At 47.4% G+C, this 16,534-nt stretch overlaps 1 long non-coding RNA gene and 1 pseudogene across 1 annotated transcript; both read left to right on the top strand.

Moving 5' to 3' along the window:
• Positions 1-574: 574 nt before the first annotated feature.
• LOC147983485 (uncharacterized) lies at positions 575-2,344 on the top strand (annotated as a pseudogene).
• Positions 2,345-4,523: 2,179 nt separating this feature from the next.
• LOC147983484 (uncharacterized) lies at positions 4,524-6,181 on the top strand. The gene is made up of 2 exons (XR_015615675.1): positions 4,524-4,733; positions 5,973-6,181. It is a non-coding gene; the product is annotated as an uncharacterized LOC147983484 (long non-coding RNA).
• The last annotated feature ends 10,353 nt before the right edge of the window (positions 6,182-16,534 follow it).

Below are 16,534 nucleotides of genomic sequence, written 5' to 3'. Positions count from 1 at the left end.
CCAGACCATACGCAGTTGCCAAAAAATGGCATCAGGAACTTTTGACATGAGATGGCAACTGCAGTTGAGCAACCATGACAATTGTAGTTGTCCGACATGGCAACCGTAGTTCAGCGACATGGCAACTGCAGTTAAACTAACATGGACGAGGGTCTGGACCATGACAACTACGGGCGCGGTGACTGTCACGCGGGGCGTGCGGGACCACGAGGTACAAGGCCTGACGTACGGGGCGTGTGGGCTCTATCTATTTTCGCACACACGTACGTGTGTGAGAGGGATCGGGAGGGAAAAAAATGCGTGGGCATTACTTGTTTTGCCCACACGTAAGTGTGTAGACTGTTTCTCTTATACATCACACAAAATATGTGGGCAGACTCTCTAATGCCCACATGCACGGCATTTAAAGGCGTCCTAAAACTAACTTTATGAACATACTACTGCCATGCAAATCCGGACTGAAATGGGATGCTTGCGTTTTGGAGTATCAAGTCTGAACCGACTCACTTAAAGAAAAAAAATCTGAACCGACTTGGATCAGAGATTCGAGTTCAGAGCCCGATGGAGCCCCTCTCGTCTCGTCTTTATATACGGTCGAGCCGGCTCGTTGGAAACACCACGAAGCGCTTACGCTAGCTGTAGATCACCAGCGATGGCGCGCCCGCCGATCCTCTCCGATGGAGCCATCTACGTCCCGCCGCGTCAGGCAGTAGCGGCCGGCCACGCCGTCGCCGGGGACGACGTCAACGACAAGTCAACCCCGGCCTACCAGCGGCGGACCTGGGACGCGCTGAGGCGCAGCATAACCGGCCACGTCAACAAGGCCACGGCCGCCAACATCCGCCACGTCCTGTCGGAGCTCCTCGCCGAGAACCTCGTCCGCGGGCGCGGCCTGCTCTGCCGCGCGCTCCTCAGGTCCCAGGCCGCCTGCCCGGCCTTCACTGACGTGTTCGCCGCGATCGCGGCCGTCGTCAACTCCAAGATCCCGGCCGCCGGCCGGCTGCTCCTCATCCGCCTCGTGGTGCGCCTACGTCGCCGGCGACAAGCCCCAGCTGGCCGCCGCGGCGAGGTTCGTCGCCCACCTCGTGAACCAGGGCGTGGCGCACGAGCTGCTCGCGCTGGAGCTCGTCGAGATGCTGCTCGCTGAACCCACGGACCACGGCGTGGAGGTGGCCGTGGTGGTCGTCACGGAGTGCGGCGCCGTCCTCAGCGAGTCGTGCCCCAGGGAGCTCGACGCCGTGTTCGACGCTCTCCGGAGCATCCTCGTCGACGGCGACGTGGACCGGCGCATCGGGTTCTTGATCGAGGGCCTCTTCGCGGTCCGGAGAACTCGATTCCGGGGACACCCCGCCGTCTGGCCGGAGCTTGACCTCGTCGAGCAGGAGGACTAGTTCACGCATCAGATCGAGATCCCCCTCGAGGACAGCCATGCCGATCAGCTCGACCCTGAGACCCATCTCGACGTGTTCAAGCCGAGCGCCACCTTCCTGCAGGACGAGGCAGCCTACGAGAACCTCAAACGAAGCATGCTATATGGAGACGATGGCGAGGACATTGAAGAACACGAGCCCGACGACGACGACGACGAGTCTGACAACAGTGAAGACATGAAGGTGATCAAGGACGAGACGGAGACCAATCTGATCAACCTCCGGAAAACGATCTACCAGACGATCATGTCGAGCGCCGGCGCCGAGGAGGCCGGGCACAAGCTCCTGTCCGTGGTGAGGCCGGGCCAGGAGGCGGAGCTCTGCGCCATGCTCGTGGAGTGCTGCAAGCAGGAGAGGGCGTCGTCCAACACGAGGTTCTACGGCCAGCTCGGGCAGCGGCTGTGCAGCATCAGCCGGGCGTACCAGGCAGGCTTCGAGGCGTGCTTCGCGCGGTGCTACGCGGCGGCGCACCGCATGGGCACCGACGAGCTGCGGGCGGCTGCGGGGCTCTTCGCGCGCCTGCTGGCGGCCGACGCCGTCCCGTGGCGCGGCGTGCTGGGCGGGGTCAGGATCACGGAGGAGGACACCACCTCGTCGTCGCGCATCTTCATGAAGGTAATGTTCCAGGAGATGGCGGAGCAGCTCGGGGTGCGGGTGCTCGGCCGGAGGATGAACGACGACGACGAGCCGGAGATCCGTGACGCCCTGTTCCCAAGGGACTCCGCCGAGAACACGCGCTTCGCCGTCAATTTTTTCACGGCGATTGGGCTTGGAGGTGTCACTGAACCTGCGAGGAACATCTTGTCAGTGTAATTGTAAGTGTTGTTATAGGAATTAGGAATCTCTTTGCTCAACCTTTAAAAGTTTGAGTGTGAGAAACATTATGTGGTTTGTGATCAACTTCATAGACTCGTATTGCGTACATCACCCTGAGTATTCAGTCTACATTTTCTTTTGTTATCCTTGTTTCAACGATTCTTACAAATGTGAATAACTTTGGTAAGATGTGAAACTTTGTCTTGTTACTTTAGAATTCATTGTTATGTCTGTAAGTCACTCTTTGCTGGTATTTCCCTGAGTAGTGAAAAGCTCAACAGCCCACCCCGCGCCCCCACCTGGGGGCGACTCCTATACATCAGTGGGGGGCTCTTTCCTTCGATCCTCCATGTCTCGCCCCGCCGGAGGCGCCGCCAGCGAAGCCCGGGCGGGATCCAATGATGACGGTGGCGGGGCGGTTCCCCTGGGCAGCCTTCGCTTTCGTTCTCTCAGTCTCAATGGCGTGTCGCGGCGGCCCGGCGGCGCACTCCAATCTGTATGGGTCGTCAGCGGGGTGGGGCAGAGGTCTTCGACGGGCGTCTGGCAAGGGTCGACGACGAGGAGGGTGCTCAGGAGCGTGGCGGGGACGGGGTGTTGATGGGCGGGGTTGGTGGTCCAGATCTGGGCGTCGTCGGCCGTCGGAATTGTCTTCGTGGCCACCCTCGTCTCGGTGGTGCAACACTTGCTCCTTGTGGCTAGTGTGGCGGTGGTGGATGGTGCCTCCGGCGGTCTTCCGGTGGTGGTGTTGATCCGAGGGAGGTCTGCTCCATCTACTAACGCCGATCTCGTGCGGCTTCGATGGGCTTGGGTGGATCGACGCCTCTGGGACATGGCTGCAGGCTGGCGCGGTGGTGCCTGATGGTACCGGCTGCTAGGTACTATGGTGGTGCCGGCCCGGCCTGGCGGCGGCAGACTGGATTGTGCCAGCATGGGGGCCTACTGCCGTGTTGATTAAGGTGGTCGTCCTCGTACTCTTCTCGCATCATGGCAACAGACTGCATGATCGGTCCTCCTTGATCTGGCCGTCGACGTGTTCCGGGACGGCTGGCGGAGATCTAGCTCATGATATTTAGATTGGTCACTACTAGGAAAAGGGCTATAGATGAAATTGATACTAATGGCGCACCAGAGAAGTGGTGCGCCACTACTATATACTAATGGCGCACCATGTGGTGATGCGCCATTAGTGTCTTCCACACTAATGGCGCACCAGACACAAGGTGCGTCACTAGGAACAACTTTTTTCATTTTTTCAAACATACTAATGGCGCATCCAGGCAAAGTGCGCCATTAGTATTTCTAACTAGTAATGGCGCACCAGCCACAGAGTGCGCCATTAGTTGTTTTGAAAAAAAAATTGTTAATAATGCCGAGCCCCACCTCCCCTCGCCCCGTCGCCCCCTCCCCTCGCCCCGTCGCCCCCTCCCCTCGCCCCGTCGCCCCCTCCCCTCGCCGCCCCCTTGCCCCACCTCCCCTCGCCCCGTCGACGCCCCACCGTCCCAACCACCCGCCGTCGCCGCCACCCGCCACCGCCCCCTCGCCCCACCGCCCCTCGCCCCGTCGCCCCGTTCCTCCGCGGCGCGCCCAGCCGGCCGAGGCCCCCGCCGCCCAGCAGCGCCTCGCTCCCTCCCGCCCGCCCTGGCGCGGCCGGTCCCGCCGCCCGCAGCGACCGGTCCATAGGCAGGTACCTAGCCACCGCCCCTCCCCCTCCCCTCCCCCTTCCTCCTGCATCCTCTGCCCGTTCAATTTCAGTTTTCCCGATTCTTCTGTCGGATGAGTGTTTTTTTATTCTAGAAGAATACGTGTCTGATGAGTGCTTGCTGTAGTAGATTGGCTGGTATTGCGAGAAGGATGTATGCAACGATGGCTGTTCCTTGAAGAGTAGTTGCCGCGTGATTTTCCCAGAGCGTGTTCGAGTTCACTTGCGTTGCCTGATAGGTGTTTTTGATAATGCTTGTAGGGGGAAAATCTTCACGAACCGTAGTTTGACTTTTTTCAGATGAGCAAATGTACATGTTAGCAGCAGCGAAACATGTTTGCGTCAATTCTAGCTCATTATTCAGTTCAGCCTCTGCTTGCTACTTAATTATGGTGGTAGCTAGTTTAATTTAATGATGTGGCCTGCCTGGAGCGTCATTTTTCTTTCTAATAACAATCTAGAGACAGATAAGGTGCTACCTAACTAGCTACTTTAATAATAAATCTCTTGGCAAGGTCTTATGCTCTGGAACTTTTTTTACTCACGGGTTTGTCTAGCCGAGAGAGAGAGAGAGAGAGTTCGGATCGTGGTTGCTTTTTGATTCATGACTGCTTGTTGATCCAATATTTACTCAAATTAATGTTGTCCAGTATATGTCTGCAATATATGCTAATGGTGGATAATGTTGTCCAGTACGAGCCTCCTCTGCAGCAGAGCTCCGGCTGTGTTGGTAGTCACACCGTGGCACTGGTCTGGCTGAGTTTCTGCTACGGCTACAACCCCTCTTGGTGAGCTCCTCCTTTCCTCTCTCTGTTCTCTCTATGATCTAGCCCTAGTTCATGTTTTAGATGCTTTGGTAGTCCTGCTAGTTCTGGCTATATGTTCCAGATGAGCATCAATTAATTTTGGTGCTCTCTGTGATAGCTATATCTTGATCTAGGGTTGCCAGTTGCTGTGCTCTAGGTCATTTGTGATGGCTCTCTGTGGTGGTCATCTTGCTCACTGAACTTGCTGCATACATGCTCCTGTGGGTGCTGTTGGCTATCTAAGTGTGTGTGTAATTTAACTTGGGTGATGTTGACTATCTAAGTGTGTTTGTAATTTAACTTATGCTAGGGTTCTGGGCTATTAATTTAACTTGGTTGCTCTCTGTATTTGTGGCACTCTAATTGGCTTAGCTATTGGATTTTCTAACTAGTTTTAGTTGATCAAATGCATAGGTACACCTGTGCATTTGTGGTGGCTTTAACTGGGTAAAATCCAATTGGTCTTGGTCATTTAGACAGTGCAAATGATCTGGTCTTGCACTACTGGCTGTTCTGTTTTTGTTGCTGCTGCTGTTTTTCTGGCTATAAGGGCTGAATTCGTTCTACCATGCTGCTAGACATTACTAATGTTTGATTAAATAAGAATGGGAAACATTCATATGTTAACTTCTTTTCTTTCTACCATGCTGCTAGCACAAAATGATCAAGTTTACATAATAAGCTTATAGTCTTCTTATTCTTCTTCTTCTTTTTTCAAAATGACATAGGTTAGCTTCATTTTACCTAAGTTGGCTCTAATATGCTAACTTAGAGCTTATATGCTTAGTTTCCTATAGTTAGCTCCAAAATTACTTATGTTAGCACAAAATGATCAAGTTTACATAATAAGCTTATAGTCTTCTTCTTATTCTTCTTCTTTTCCAAAATGACATAGGTTAGCTTCATTTTACCTAAGTTGGCTCTAATATGCTAACTTAGAGCTTATATGCTTAGTTTCCTATAGGTTAGCTCCAAAATTACTTATGTTAGCACAAAATGATCAAGTTTACATAATAAGCTTAGAGTCTTCTTCTTATTCTTCTTCTTTTCCAAAATGACATAGGTTAGCTTCATTTTACCTAAGTTGGCTCTAATAAGCTTATAGTCTTCTTCTTATTCTTCTTCTAGTATTCTTCTAGTGTTCTTCTTCTTCTAGTATTCTTCTAGTCTTCTTCTTCTTCTTCTTCTTCTTCTTCTAACTTCTTGTTTATCATTTTGCAGACTTGATTTAATTCACGGAAGCTTGCATGGATGGAGTGCTTCTTTTCCATTTGTGTTTTTATTTTGTATCAATGTGAAACTTTTGTGAATTGATGGATAACGGTGTTGGATGATGAACAATGTGAAACTTTTGTAATATGTAACGATGGAACTATGTGTTGGCTATGTATGTATATATGATGAAACTTGTGTGTTGGATATGATTGTTATATGGATGCATGTTGTATATATATGTGTTGGATATCTCATATGTGAAATAGTGACCTGAGATTAAGAAAAAAACGAATTTTTTAATAAAAAATTGTTACTAATGACGCACTTCCATGTGGTGCGCCATTAGTATACCAGATATTAATGACGCACCTGTGGGATACTAATGGCCCACCTGTGATGCGCCATTACTAAAATATACTAGTGGCGTGGTACTAGTGGCGCACCAGTAGTGCACCATTAGTAGGCAAAACTGGTGCGCCAGTAGTAGCCCTTTTCCTAGTAGTGGTTACATTCCGGTCCTGCACGTCCATATCAGCCTACGAGATTCTAAGGGCGTGGCACGAAGCTCGATTGGTCGATGACACCTTGGTTCATGTCGGCTTCTCGATTTCCATGATGAAGACAACGGTGGAGAAGGTCATGGTGGCCGAGATCGGAGGATCAGTTAGATGAACGGAGCCTTGGATGCGATGGAGTCAGCCAGGTGTCAGATAACTCTCAGGAGCAACAGTGATAAGTGGAGGCGGCAACACCGGCAGATTTCATTTTTGGTGGTGCTCCTTGAGTGTCGGATCGTGACTTTCGGGGTGAAACCTAAGGTCTAGCCTTCATTGGTTCTGCCTGGCGATTGCCTTGCTGAAGGAATTGTTTTGAGAGTGTGGACTTTCTCCAGGGTGAAAACCTAAAATCTTCAATCGGGCAACGACGACGCTTTTGCACTGTTCCCTTCTTGAAGGCGTTGCTTTTGGAGACCTTTTATATTTTCCGGGTGTTGTATTAGATGGTGGTAGGTGTGCTGCTGTTGAGAGGAGTTGATCGCTGTGGCAGGACCTTTCTTTTTCCTTTGGTTGTGTGCATACTGGATGTCTTTGTGACATCTTGTAGGTGTAGAGACTAAGTGTAATTGGTATTTTCGCGATATATTCCCCTTTTATTTTTTTAAGTCATGGTTTGCAGACCATGATTTAAGAGTGTACAACTTTGGTTCATAGAAAAATATGCACTATACAATTTGCATGTTTCTAAACTTCTAGTTGCACACGGGTTTTAATACGTGTAACTGGGCAATTTCGTCAGATTAGGAACAAATATTGAAGAGTATTAACTTGCAAATAAGAGTGCATCTAAGTTCAACTCTTCACTAAACTGAAGTTGCCTTTTTCGGAACTTAAGACACAAGAGAATTTCACGCGACTTGGGATTAGCAAGGCTGATAAGAATCTCTCTTAGTATTAGAAAGGGAAGGTTTCTATGATTATAATACAAAAAATAGAAAGATGGTGTGGGCCAAAGTGCTTAGCCAAAAAAAGGCCGGTAATAAACTTTTAGTTGTATATTCTAAAATATATAACTTAACTGGTTTTGTTAGATAAAGATCACTGACTTAGAGAATGGCGGTCTTTTGAAACGGTTATAGATATTTTTATGCTAGAAATCAAAGAAAAACATGGCTAGGGGCCAGATGCCTTGGATACCAGAGAGCACACTAGTGAATTTTTCAAAAAGTCTACAATAATGCATATCCAGCTCAGAAAACAGAGAAACGATAAGATTGACGGTTGGCAGACATCGTGAACGTTTCCATTGACATGCAATATGAATGACTGTCTTTACCACAAATTCTCATCGAGGGTTAGCATACAGGATAGTTACAAGTAGATAACATCATCAATGACTTCTTTTCTGTGGCTCTCAAACTGTTTACGTCTACACTTAATTTCTTATGTTGGGTTTGAGGCAAAAAAACTTCAAAACTAGACACCACATAGGTTATTATAAGGACGTCGATATCCACCACACGTGTGGCATAATAGGCATTGAATTGCCTACACGTGTGGGCGCAACTACTTCGTACCACACGCCCAACAAGTACTACTCATCCTCATCCCGCGCGTGTGGCACGAAGCAAATATACCCACACGTACTAGTGCAGCTATATTAGGTACCCGTGGGATAATGATTTAGTTACCATCCGGGATGGCAGATATAGTTATCCGGGATGGCAAATATGGTTGTAAAAGCATGGCAACTCTCTCTGTTTTGGTTAACTATAGTTGCCATATCTAATTTATAATAGTTGCCGCGTGTAATCAAACCATAGTTGTCGTGTGTGATTAACTACTTGCCACGTATGGTCAAACAAATAGTTGCCATGTGTGTTTACCTAGTTACCACGTGTGGTTAATCACAGTTGCCATGTATGTTTATCTGATTGCCACGTACGCGCAACTGCAGTTGCCGTCTAGCAAACGAATCATAGTTGTCATGTACGTGCAACTGCAGTTGCCATCCAACAATGTATGACTGTTGTGTGGGCGAAAAGCAGTTCGCCCACATGCGCGTGGACTAGGTGATGGCTGCGTGGGCAGAAACTAGTTCGCCCACACAACACAGCTGGCAACCGTGTGTTGTGGGGCGTGTGGGCAACCTCTTCAACGTCCACACACCGGTCTTGTCATACGTGGCACGCGGAAACTGCCTCGGTGTGTCAAGATTCGTGCAAACTTAACTGGACGGTGATCCAGGCGTGTGGACGAGTTGCAATGTTGCCATACGTGTAGGCGTTAGTGTTTTCGTATTATAATTCTTCTCTGAACCACGTACTTATCTGGTCCAAGTTTTCAAGTCATATTTTGTCCTGAGAGGTGATAGTTGTGTTTAAACATGATGTTCTTGTTTTCTTTCTTTTTTTTAGAAAAAAAGACCAACCACTCCGAAAAAATATATCCACAATTTCATCCATGCTGGCCCCCCATCCTTCTCCACCCTCGACATCACACAATACAGAGGTTCTTCCACCTAAATTTTGTCCTGCTTGTTCCATTGTAAGGCGGATTATGTTAACCAGTCAGCTTGGACTAAATCTCTAGATCTTTGGTACCAACATATAGAGAAAAAGAAGCCTCTTGATTCGTTAACAAGTTTTGGTGGTGGTATAAGATGTTCGTCTAAACTTCATCAACCACCGGAGGAATTATTGACCAGCTTTTGACACCACCAATGATCCGTAGTGATTTTTACATCTCCAAATTCTAAAACAAGCCCAACAAGGACCAGTAGAGATGTGCATGCACATGGAAATCAAACCTTCTATATTTTGGTGTACTCTAATATCTCATACTCTATTATATGTGGATGAATATGTGTATCCACTTAATTATCAACATCAAGGGAAATAGAAATATGCTAGATGTGGAGAAGTGCTTAGTATTTATACAGCCAGGATAACTATTATAGATAGAACAGTTATACGACTTTGGTAAACCTAGTAACTGTATCATGTAAAACACGTTCATACTTCCAGAAGCAGTCATATAAAATTTATGCTCAGTGCAAGCAAATGCATTCTATGCATGAGAGTAACTCCAAACGAGAGAAGAACCCAGCCAATATTGCGCTGAAGGTAGAAATGAACATGCTCATACTATATTGGAACAGATCATGCGCTTAGCCTGATCCAACCCATTGCCCTCACCTAGCAGGCCAAGGGGTACTCATAATCTTTGTTTGAAAAATCTGGGTTTCCTTCAACTTGACGTCCTCAATCTTTAAGAAGGGAAGTTGGTTATACATCTTTCATGTCCACACTGAGGTTCTTAAACAAGACCTAGAATCGCAAACAATAGTAACAGTTATACATTGTAACAGCAGAACAAAAGATACAGATTCAACCAGAAAAGGTTGACAAAAACCTCGATGTCAAATTTCTGATTCATCTCCAGGTTTGACAGATTATAGAGCTCAGCAAGTTGGCTACGAATTCCCTTTGTCCACGGATTTGGAGGACGCTATGCTATACTTGATTGGCAAGGTTCGCGAATCTGCAGATAAGCGCAGTATTAGTCCTGACACATGAATAATATCAGGCAGCATTTATCATATGAATGACAATGCTGCAAGCAAATACACACTGCACCTTTGAAGTGAAGGGAATTACAGTAATCATCCGTCCTTTCTCACATGCCTGAAATATTTCAAAAGATTGTCAGGCAGAATTGCTTAGTGTACCAATTGGCAGAATCACTTGCATGCGAAATTGCGAATATAGGTAATGTAAGCTTTAGAAATAAATGAGATCCAGAACAACTCAGGCATGGCCGCACGACCTGTAGAATCAAGGGAGAGAACTCAGAAATTTAACTCAATAAAGTATTGATCTGGGCATTATTAGACAACAACCAAGAAGACTAAAATAAGGCACGAAGAGCCAATACGACACAATCAAACATTGAGAAGTTCCATATTGTACATAGCATAGGTGGCAGACAAACAGTACAATATTTAGTCAGCAAATAGCATAGGTGCATAGCACTAGCAACATTATATTGGTGTTTGAATATGGACCATAGTACAACACCACATAATTAATAAATATGAACTAGCTAGATAGCGTCCTCATCCTCAGTTACTTCATCATCAGTTACTTCAGCCTCAATTGCTTAATCCTCATCCTCGGTAACTTCATCCCCAATTGCTTCATCCTCATCCTCAGTTACTTCAGCCTCAATCGCTTCGTCCTCCATCTTGGCAAATTCTGCCAACTCTGGTTCATTAAGAGACAAGTTAGCACCTTGAAAAACACAAACACCAGTTAGAGATTCAAAAGAACCTCCACCTCCACCCACATACCACATAAGTAATTCCCCCTTCTAATATGCTTCTAATCTTTTTGACAGAAACACCTCAGATATGTAACATTAGATTTCTACTAGCACCCCAAGTTTGCTTCAGCACACAATCTATATATATATATATATATATATATATATATATATATATATATATCATTAACTGAAACATCAAATATAACTCTTGATCTGATTAAACATTAAATATTCTTTTCTTGTTAAATATTCTTTTCTTGTTCCACTAACTGACACATTAGTACTTATATAAGAATTGTTTCAAGATGACAAAAGGAGATACAGGTATAGACATACCTTCTGGACCGTAGAAACTCATGTACGGAAACAAAGCACGGAAATTTTCACTCTTCCATAGCTTTCTCCACCGTAGTGTCTTGAGCTTCATCTGGTAGACGCCAAGGTCCGTGGCCATGAAAATGACATCACTACCCTCCACAGATCCAACTAACCTAATAACTCTTTTCTCGGGATTTTGAATTGGGAGAAGTTCCTTGAGATGGATGACTCAACTCGGTCGGACCCCATCTGCCTTGACCATAGGTAGAGGGTTAACCCATCCACGTGTGCAAACCCCAAGCTGCCATCCTCCGTCGGCAGTGATAGACCACGAACATGGCGCGTCGATCAATGACAGGCGATCTGAGCCGACGTCGTACTTGAGAACTCCTACAGGATGAACATCGTTATCATGCGCGAGCATGAAGTGAAGCGCGTCCCCGTCGAGGACAGGGGGCATTGGCTCGATGGGTGCATGAAACGGGAGACTAAGACCAAAGCATGTCTCGACGCGTCTTCGAGTGGTGTCCTGAAAAACGCCCGCGTACGCAACGGTGTCGAACAGGTAGACGAAGACCACCAGGAAGGGGTCGCCCCAATAACACGAGCGATGGCCGCAGCCGGTCCTGGCGCACAGTACCGCTGCGGCACGGCTGCTGGCCTCGGTGTAGTCTCTGGACGCGTTCAGGCACTAGTAGAAAACAGGGCTATGGTCCAGGCCGGCTCAGCCCATTAGTCCCGGTTCAGTGTAGAACCGGGACCAATGTGGGCATTGGTCCCGGTTCGTGAGCCCAGGGGGCCGGCCGGGCCACGTGGGCCATTGGTCCCGGTTCGTCTGGACCTTTTGGTCCCGGTTGGTGGGACGAACCGGGACCAATGGGCCTCGCTCCTGGCCCACCACCATTGGTCCCGGTTGGTGGCTTGAACCGGGACCAAAGGCTCCCCTTTAGTCCCGGTTCATGCCACCAACCGGGACCAATGAGGTGCCTATATATACCCCTCGCTCGCGAGCAGAGCACCCCAGTGCTCTGTTTTTCTCTGGCCGAGGGGGAGAGGGCTTGGTGGTGCTCTAGCTCACCTCCTATGCACACAAGGTGTTCGATGGAATGCCCGAGCCACACTACTTAAGCTTTCTCCTCTCGAAGCTCGACCTCCAAGCTCCATTTTCCTCGAGATTTGTCTAGATTTAGCGGTCCGTCACGCCCCGTCCCCGTCTTCACCGCCGTCGATCACCCGCGCCGATCTCATCACCGACACCACCGTGGTGAGCCTCTTGTTCTTATCTTCTTTCTGAAAGGAAAAATATTCTTACTTGTATGTTTAGATAGATACTTGTATCATTTTCTTACATTTATTATTGCATCTTATATAGTGCGATGGTTTTGGTATCCGCCCCCGTCGGCCCTCGTCCTGTCTATGATTCGGATTTGGTATGTATATTATCTTTATAACTATTGGTTCATTTATTGTTTATGAAAATTATGCCGACCAACGTGACATAGATTTTATTTATCTAGGATGTATGTGAATCGGAAATGCCAACCGACCCTATTGTCGAGAGGTTAAATTTAGTTGAAGAAGAAAACAATTTGTTGAAGGAAAAAATAAAAAAAATTGAGGAGGAGAAGATGATATTGGAGTTGCATGTTGCGGATGTCGTCGATGATCACAAGATCAAGATGGATGCAATGCGCTTGAAGATTAGAAAGATTAGAAAATATGCCATTCATACCGAGGCTTGGTATCATTATGCCGTTGGATCAATTGTTACCTTGGTTGCGATTATGATCGCATTTGTTTTCGCATTGAAATGTTTTACATAGTTTCAATATATGGTTTAATTAATTAGATACTCTGGAGAGCTATATGTTGTTAGATGAGAACTATGTATGCACTTTGGTTTTAATGTGATGATGAATTTCTATTAATTTGGACACTTAATTATATATAATGCACGTAGATGAACCGGCAATGGATGTACGGTGACAGACACACCCGCGAGTACATTAAGGGCGTGCATGAGTTTCTCGATGCGGCTGAGGCAAACAAGCAGAATGGTTTTATGTGTTGTCCATGCACTGAATGTGGGAATACGAGGTCTTACTCTAACCGGAAAATCCTTCACTCCCACCTGCTTTACAAGGGTTTCATGCCACACTATAATGTTTGGACGAGGCACGGAGAAATAGGGGTTATGATGGAAGACGGCGAAGAAGAAGAGTACGATGACAACTATGTGCCCCCTGAATACGGTGATGCTGCAACGGGGGGAGCTGGTGAAGATCAAGAGGAACCAGACGATGTGCCCAATGATGCTGCCACGGGTGAAGCTGCTGAAGATCAAGAGGAACCAGACGATGTGCCCGATGATGATGATCTCTGCCGGGTCATTGTCGATGCAAGGACGCAATGCATTAGTCAAAAGGAGAAGCTGAAGTTCGATCGCATGTTAGAGGATCACAAACAAGGGTTATACCCCAATTGCGAAGATGGCAACACAAAGCTCGGTACCGTACTGGAATTGCTGCAGTGGAAGGCAGAGAATGCTGTGGCTGACAAAGGATTTGAGAAGCTACTGAAAATATTGAAGAAGAAGCTTCCAAAGGATAACGAATTGCCCGGCAGTACATACGCAGCAAAGAAGGTCGTATGCCCTCTAGGATTGGAGGTGGAGAAGATACATGCATGCCCTAATGACTGCATCCTCTACCGCGGTGCATACAAGGATCTGAACGCATGCCCGGTATGCGGTGCGTTGCGGTATAAGATCAGACGAGATGACCCTGGTGATGTTAACGGCGAGCCCCTCAGGAAGAGGGTTCCTGCGAAGGTGATGTGGTATGCTCCTATAATACCACGGTTGAAACGTCTGTTCAGAAACGAAGAGCATGCCAAGTTGATGCGATGGCACAGTGAGAACCGAAAGAAAGATGGGAAGTTGAGAGCACCCGCTGACGGGTCGCAATGGAGAAAAATCGAGAGAAAGTACTGGGATGAGTTTGCAAAGGACCCAAGGAATGTATGGTTTGCTTTAAGCGCGGATGGCATTAATCCTTTTGGGGAGCAGAGCAGCAATCACAGCACCTGGCCCGTGACTCTATGTATGTATAACCTTCCTCCTTGGATGTGCATGAAGCGGAAGTTCATTATGATGCCAGTTCTCATCCAAGGCCCTAAGCAACCCGGCAACGAAATTGATGTGTACCTAAGGCCATTAGTTGAAGAACTTTTACAGCAATGGAATGGAAACGGTGTACGTACGTGGGATGAGCACAGACAGGAGGAATTTAACCTTAAGGCGTTGCTGTTCGTGACCATCAACGATTGGCCCGCTCTCAGTAACCTTTCAGGACAGACAAACAAAGGATACCACGCATGCACGCAGTGTTTATATGACACTGAAAGTATATACCTGGACAAATGCAGGAAGAATGTGTACCTAGGCCATCGTCGATTTCTTCCGACCAACCATCAATGTCGAAAGAAAGGCAAGCATTTCAAAGGCGAGGCAGATCACCGGAAGAAGCCCGCCATGCGCACCGGTGATCACGTGCTTGCTATGGTCAATGATTTACACTACGTAATCTTTGGAAAGGGTCCCGGTGGACTAGCTGTTCCGAATGACGCTGAGGTACACGCACCCATGTGGAAGAAGAAATCTATATTTTGGGACCTACCCTACTGGAAAGACCTAGAGGTCCGCTCCTCAATCGACGTGATGCACGTGACGAAGAACCTTTGCGTGAACCTGCTAGGCTTCTTGGGCGTGTATGGGAAGACAAAAGATACACCTGAGGCACGAGAGGACCTGCAACGTTTGCACGAAAAAGACGGCATGCCTCCGAAGCAGTATAAAGGTCCTGCCAGCTACGCTCTTACGAAAGAAGAGAAAGAAATCTTCTTTGAATGCCTGCTCAGTATGAAGGTCACGACTGGCTTCTCGTCGAATATAAAGGGAATAATAAATATGCCAGAGAAAAAGTTTCAGAACCTAAAGTCTCATGACTGCCACGTGATTATGACGCAACTGCTTTCGGTTGCATTGAGGGGGCTTCTACCGGAAAACGTCCGATTAGCCATTGTGAAGCTATGTGCATTCCTCAATGCAATCTCTCAGAAGGTGATCGATCCAGAAATCGTACCAAGGCTAAGGAGTGATGTGGCGCAATGTCTTGTCAGTTTCGAGCTGGTGTTCCCACCATCCTTCTTCAATATCATGACGCACGTCCTAGTTCATCTAGTCGACGAGATTGTCATCCTGGGGCCCGTATTTCTACACAATATGTTCCCCTTTGAGAGGTTCACGGGAGTCCTAAAGAAATATGTCCGTAACCGCGCTAGGCCAGAAGGAAGCATCTCCATGGGCCATCAAACAGAGGATGTTATCGGGTTTTGTGTTGACTTCATTCCTGGCCTTAACAAGATAGGTCTCCCTAAATCGCGGTATGAGGGGAGACTGACTGGAAAAGGCACTCTTGGAAGAGACTCAATAATATGCAGGGACGGATATTCTTGGTCTCAAGCACACTACACAGTTCTACAAAACTATACCTTGGTGACCCCGTATGTCGATGAACACAAGAACAGTCTGCGCTCCAAACACCCGGAGCAGTGCGACGACTGGATTACATGTGAACACATCAGGACTTTCAGCAGTTGGTTGGAAACACGTCTCAGAGGTGACAACACTGTTTGTGATGAGTTGTACTTGTTGTCCAGGGGACCATCTTTGACTGTATTGACTTACAAAGGATACGAGATAAATGGGAATACATTTTACACGATCGCCCAAGATCAAAAGAGCACCAACCAAAACAGCGGTGTCCGCTTTGATGCAGCAACCGAGAGCGGAAAGGACACATATTATGGTTACATAGTGGACATATGGGAACTTGACTACGGACCTGATTTTAAGGTCCCTTTGTTTAAGTGCAAATGGGTCAATCTGTTAGGCGGCGGGGTACAGGTAGACCCACAGTACGGAATGACAACAATGGATCTGAAAAATCTTGGGTACACTGACGAACCGTTCGTCCTAGCCAATGATGTGGCACATGTTATCTATGTGAAGGACATGTCTACCAAACCGAGAAAAAGAAAAGGTAAGGAAGCGAATACATCATACGATGAGCCAAAGCGCCACATAGTTCTTTCAGGAAAAAGGGACATCCTGGGAGTGGACGGCAAGACAGACATGTCTGAAGATTATGAAAAGTTTCATGAAATTCCTCCCTTCAATGTCAAGGCTGACCCAAGCATCCTGATAAACAATGAAGATTATCCATGGTTACGGCGCAATAAGCAAATGACACAAGCGAAGAAAAAGTGAAGACTTTCTCCCGCAACTATTATGATGATACCATGCCAAATTTGTAACAGACGAACATGCTATCATTGTCCGTTTTGTACATGCACATGCTATGTGGG

Source organism: Triticum urartu, chromosome 2A (genome assembly GCF_056163025.1).
Source record: "Triticum urartu cultivar PI428250 chromosome 2A, HENAU_Tu73, whole genome shotgun sequence".
NCBI lineage: Eukaryota > Viridiplantae > Streptophyta > Magnoliopsida > Poales > Poaceae > Triticum > Triticum urartu.
The sequence above is the reverse complement of the archived record's forward strand: the minus strand, read 5'-3'. Positions and strand labels throughout refer to the sequence as shown.